The following is a 6000-nucleotide window of genomic DNA, read 5'->3' on the forward strand; positions in this document are numbered from 1 at the left end:
AGTTTGGACTGCGGCTGAAAGGAGTCACAAGCTCCACATTTTCGGTGCCGCGGGAAATGCTGGAGAAAGTCAACTCGAGTATGTACACCTGATTTTTCTGGTCTAGTCAACTCTCTAGTCAGCCGTCGCTCTCACAAAAAGTGACTTGCGGAATAGAATGTCCCACGACCTACTCCTCGCGATCCTCAGAATCAAGTTTGGACTGCGGCTGAAAGAAGTCACAAGCTCCACATTTTCGGTGCCGCGGGAAATGCTGGAGAAAGTCAACTCGAGTATGTACACCTGAGTTTTCTGGTCTAGTCGACTCTCTAGTCTAATGTGATGTGAGAAAAGTGGAGATTATGTTTTTTATGGTTTTTTTTGATGTGACAAAGGTCAAGCTGATGTGTTTGATTGTTTTTTTTTTTTCTGTGGCGATGCGCAAACAAGCTTAAATTACACTTGGCTACTTTTCTGGCTCCGAAATAAATCGACCTCGGCCAGTTGGCTCCTTTTCTGGCTACTTTGGTCAATTTTCTGGCTCCTTTTTTCTTCGAGGATCTGGCAACCCTGAGCGAGACCAAAGTCGATTTTATCATGGAGGAAGAAAAAAGTTAGGAGACGGCGCCACCGGAGAAACGTGAAGCCTATACATAAAAAGTAAAATCGAAGTCGGCCCAGGGACGTCACTGCACCACGTGACCCCACCACGTCGCCGCGGGCCGGAGTGTGAGAGCGCGCGGTAGGATTTACGGGCCGCCGCGCCGCGCGCTCTCCAATTTCGTCTGCTCAAAACTACTCAGCCGTCCGTGGTGGCGAAGCCCGTTGTAAATTGTTTTTTTTTTTTTTTCCACGGCTTTGGTGTGTTACGTGCAGAACGTTTCGGTACAGTCTTTCCGGAACACGATCGTTAAGCGAAGGCACAGCGGTTACTGAGAAATGAAGTTTGTCGGGGAATAAACAGAGGAAGAGGATTTTTTTTTAGTGGAACCAATGTCGGGTGCTGAGTATTTTCTCATTCTCTAGCGCTGTTTGGGCGCGCGCTTGGAGGCGTGGCTTTTTGCGTAATAAAACTGATGTGTTTGGTGTTTGGACTGGATGCTAGAGGTGGGAGTCAGTCGTCAGAACGAGAGTGAACGAAGGCAGATGACGGTAGACCGATCAGATATGCTTAGCTAATCGTAGTTGAGTATTTTCACGTTTTCTGTGTTCCGCCTGCGTTATCGGAGTTGTGTTTGGCCTTTCGGAGGCATGAAGTGTTGTGTTCGAGGATGCAGCAGCCGCAGTGACACAATCGGTTCAGGACTGTCCTTTCATCGGTGAGTGCGCTTTCACTTACAAACAACACCGCGCGAACGCTTCGCGCTGTCATAACGAAGCTCGCCTCGTGAAGTGCCTAACGAGCAGTAACTACATGCTCCTTCCGCAGATTTCCAAAAGACCACAGCCTCAAACAGCAATGGAAACAAGCCATAAATCGCTCAGAGGGCTGGTCTCCGACTAAATATAGCGTGGTGTGCAGCCTGCATTTTGGCCCCGGAGACTTCCGCGGCGTCTCAGGTTTGCGCAGGCTTGTGAAAGATGCCGTACCATCGCTGGCTCTCACCGAAGTTTGCTCGGTACGTATAGCTTTTTCGTTGCACGTGGTTTCCTAATGTGTTAAAGCATGGACTGCTGCCTAAAAAAAAATTCGCTATCCTTTCTTTTAAATTTTCCTGTGCACAAGCACCTCGCAAGGTCCCACGGTGCCCCTCACGGCGGCCGCATGTGACGTCCACCCCTTGCACGTGATACGCCCGCGCCCACTCACCGAAAATATTGATATGATTGCCTGTCGCGCATATTATTTTTTTTTGTACGTTTGTTACTGTAGCGCGTAAACCTTGCGTGCAGAGCACAGGCGCGTTCACCCTTCTGGAAAAGATACGCCTCTGTTGCATTTCTTTAGTCCATATGCGCGCTGCCACGGGCTGTATCTTCGGCGCTTTGCCCAGGCAATACTGCGGATGTGGTTACCCTGCTATATATATAGCGATAATGATCAGCAACCGCCAACGCTCTCTATTTCAACACCGCGTGTGACTTTGGGAGGGATTTCTTTGGGAAGGGGGGGGGGAGGCGGAGGGAGAATCTGCAAGTTATAATATAGTAGCTTAATTAGTAATCAAATACAGTAATATATAGTACCTTTCATTGAGCTCATACATGCACATAATATTTCAGCCACAGGAGCAAGGAAGTGGTACTGCTGGCCCTACTGTCGCTGCGGTTGTGTTTCCTGGTGGTGGTGCTGAACGCCTATGGCTTTCAGTGCCAGAAGACGTCCTGGTAGAGGTGGTCCCGTCAGCCATACCGGAGACAGCTTACAGTCAGTTGCCAGGAGAGAGTGCTGCCCACGAGAATGAACCTCCACCGGTAAACCCAGAAGCCCACAGAAGGACCTGCCACCGCCAGCTACCTTTCTCCCGGATAGAAAGTGGCCCCAAGACTCCCGTGAGTATTGATACAGTACCCATGCCTGCATTTGGCTTAGGAATAAAAGCTGGATCTAATATTGCCTTGACCATTAGAGTTACGTCTGATGTAAATTTACCAAAATGTCACGCCCAAGAATCTGAACTATAGATTGCAGAACTTTAAACTAGATTTCTTGAAGTTACTGCTGCGGCGCGGTGAGCAGATCATGGTAATTTTTTTGTTGTTTTTTGCTTTGTTTTAACTACTTTTCCTTGTGTTGAGTGAAATTGCACAAGAAGCTGGCTCGTTCGTAAGGAGTGCTGCCTCATGCACGTATATATCATGCATGCAGGTGCCCTGTCCCGAGCAAGAAGAGGGAGGCTTGATTGTCCCCGTGGCATCGTGCTCTTACACCGTAGACAGTGCAGCCACACCACCATCGAGGCGTGGTGCAAGAAAGGAGCCACCGGTAAGTGCCTCTATAAAATTGGAGGAATGATATGCTGATGGCCATGGGTTACTCCTGACACAAGGAAAACATAGCCTGTTTGGGCCTTTAATTCACTATGATGAAATTTCAATGAAATTGCCCCTGAATGAACGCAAGTCAATTGTCTAACCATGCTTTTCAAAAGTACTTAATGCATTGTTTTTTTTTTTAGTTTATATGCAATCAGGCGTTAGAATCAGTACTGAATGAGTCCGCACATTGAAGAAGTAGTGATTAGTGGTCCTCAAGTGCAGTATTTCTGGCAGGCACAGCCAACGGAAGACACACCGGAAAAGGCGTTCCTGCGACAGGAGGTGCGGCGGTATGCAAGCATTCATGTCGCCAGTAAAAAAAAAATAAAGCTCTTGCAACAGTCTCAACGCCGCCTGAAACGCAAGGTGGCCAGCCTTGAAAACGTCATTAACGAACTCTCCGAAAATCGAATTCTTGTTGATGAAAATGTGCAAACGTTGAAAAGTCTTGGCGGCTGTACAGAAGACCTTCTGATGCGTCGATTGGCTAAGCAATCGGGCAAGACACTCCCAAAACAGTACTCTCCAGAGTTAAGGGCATTTGCCTTAACGCTGCATTTCTATTCGCCTAGGGCCTATAATTTCGTTCGGTCTGTCTTTGACACGTGCTTGCCTCACCCCAGGACACTGGCAAAATGGTACGAAAGCATTGATGGGTCCCCTGGGTTTTCTAAGGAAGCGCTGGCTGCACTAGAAATGAAGGTGCAGGACGACTGCAAGGCAGGCTACGCAACACTTTGCAGCCTTGTTGTCGACGAAATGGCAATCCGGCGCCACCTGGAATGGGATGGCACCAGATTTTACGGTCACGTCGACATGGGAACAGATGTGAACGACGATAGTTTCCCTATAGCAAAAGATGCATTTGTGATAATGCTAGTAGGAATAAATGGTAGGTGGAAGCTACCAATTGGATATTTTCTTGTCAATGGGCTTGACGGCGAGCAACGCTGTAGCCTAGTGCAGCAGGCTGCCTCCCTGGCGCATGACAAAGGCGCACATGTTGTCAGCCTGACGTGTGACGGAGCAGCGCCAAACCTCACTATGCTACGTAAACTTGGCTGCAAGCTAGAGCTGCCCGAAATGGACACGTCTTTTCCTCATCCTGTCACGAAAAAACCGGTATTTGCCCTTCTTGATGCTTGTCACATGTTAAAACTCATCAGGAATACTTTGTGTGACAAAAAAGTTCTGGTAAATGCAGAGGGTGGGACAATAATGTGGAAGCATATTGAAGAACTTCATGAAATCCAGTATAGGGAAGGCTTGCACTTGGCAAACAAAATCAGGCAGCAGCATATTGAGTGGAAGTCCCAGCCAATGAAGGTGTCACTGGCAGCCCAGTTATTCAGCGCATCGGTAGCAGATGCTCTTGCTGAATGTAGAGCTCTCGGGATGAGAAAGCTGCTGCATTCCCAAAGCACAGAAGAATTTGTAAGGCATGTGAACAATGTATTTGACATTTTAAATTCTCGCAACCTAAAACAACAGAGATGGAAAAAGCCTTTGTGTGCTCAAAACGTGGTAGCGATTAGGGAATACTTGCAGAAGGCGGAGCAATACTTTCGCTCCCTCCGAGAGCCTGTGAACAACAAATTGTTGATTGAAACGAACAGAAAGACTGGCTTCATTGGTTTTTTAATTTGCATGAAAACTGTAATTTGTCTTTATGACAATTTAATTCGGGACAACCAGCTGCTGGTGTACCTAGCAACATCAAAATTAAGTCAGGACCACCTTGAGCTATTCTTTGCGGCTATTCGTTCGTTTGGACGCTGTAATGACAACCCTTATAGTTCAGAATGAAGTGAGGGATGTCGCAAGTGGAAACTGCCTTCCACTAGATCACATCAAAATTCTCCATGCAAGTTCTTCTGGCAGGCAATCTTCCACAGATGTAATTAACATCACGACTACTCGACGTGGTCTTGCAGACATTGAACAGTCAGGTGATAGCAGGCCCGGTTTTGACGAAGAACATGCATACTGCTCTGATCCTGGAAAAATTTCGGATGTAGTAGATGTTGTCATAGCCTACATTGCTGGATTTGTTGTTCGTCACTTGCGGGCCACCCTAAAATGCCACGAGTGCACTGCTGCACTAAGCACACCATCCTGTGGCAATAGGGCTTACTCTCTTATTCGAAGGAAATCGCACGGTGGGTTGATTTTTCCCTCGAAGGATGTCCTCACAATTTGCCAGAATACGGAAAAAGAACTTCGTAGAGCTTTGGTTTATTCCACATTGGCATCTCGCACGCTTTCAGCAAGGATCTCAGCTGCCACGATGGCAACCTTCATTGGCAAAGACCTCTTCAGGAGTCTTAATGAACACATGGTCGACAACACCCCGCTTGAGAACCACTCACAACATCTAGTGAGAGCAATTGTTGACAAATACATCGACATACGTATGCATCATGTCGCAAAGACAACAACGCAGCGTCTCCACCAAGAAAAGGTGCGGCAAAAGCACACTAAGCTGACGCAGTTTAAAGGTCAGTAGCAGTGCTGGCAGAGTGTAATAAATGAATGCCAAGACCTTAAGTAGGTCAGATTGCTTTTCCCAAATTGGTTGTGCATCCAGACCGGATGATACGTACGTTTTGAGTGTAGTATTTGTACATGTAGTGCCTTCACTTGCTATTGTGTTGCCTGGATTGTACAGCCTAACATTAATTTTTACCAGACATGTTTTTTTCTGAAAAGCAATGTTTATATTTTATATGCAGTATTTGTGCATGTGTATAGATATGTGTGCACATATGTACTTTTTCGAGTAAAAAAGTGGAACACCTGCTGCCCTTCTAAGTGTATTGTAAATAAATACCAACGTACATGTGCAAATTTCCATGTAACAATAGCTTGAATAAAGTTTGTTAGCATTGCTTTAACTACTCCTCATTTCATGCGGAGCAGCTTTCTGTATATATTTTGTGCATGTACATCTATGTATTAAATCCATTTATATATTTATATGTATCCATGGAATGTATCACTTTATACGTATTCTTTTTACTGAACTTGTAATATTTCCCTACA

Source organism: Haemaphysalis longicornis, unplaced genomic scaffold, assembly GCF_048455015.1.
Source record: "Haemaphysalis longicornis isolate Haplotype H1 unplaced genomic scaffold, Haemaphysalis longicornis Haplotype H1 scaffold_8, whole genome shotgun sequence".
Classification (NCBI taxonomy): domain Eukaryota; kingdom Metazoa; phylum Arthropoda; class Arachnida; order Ixodida; family Ixodidae; genus Haemaphysalis; species Haemaphysalis longicornis.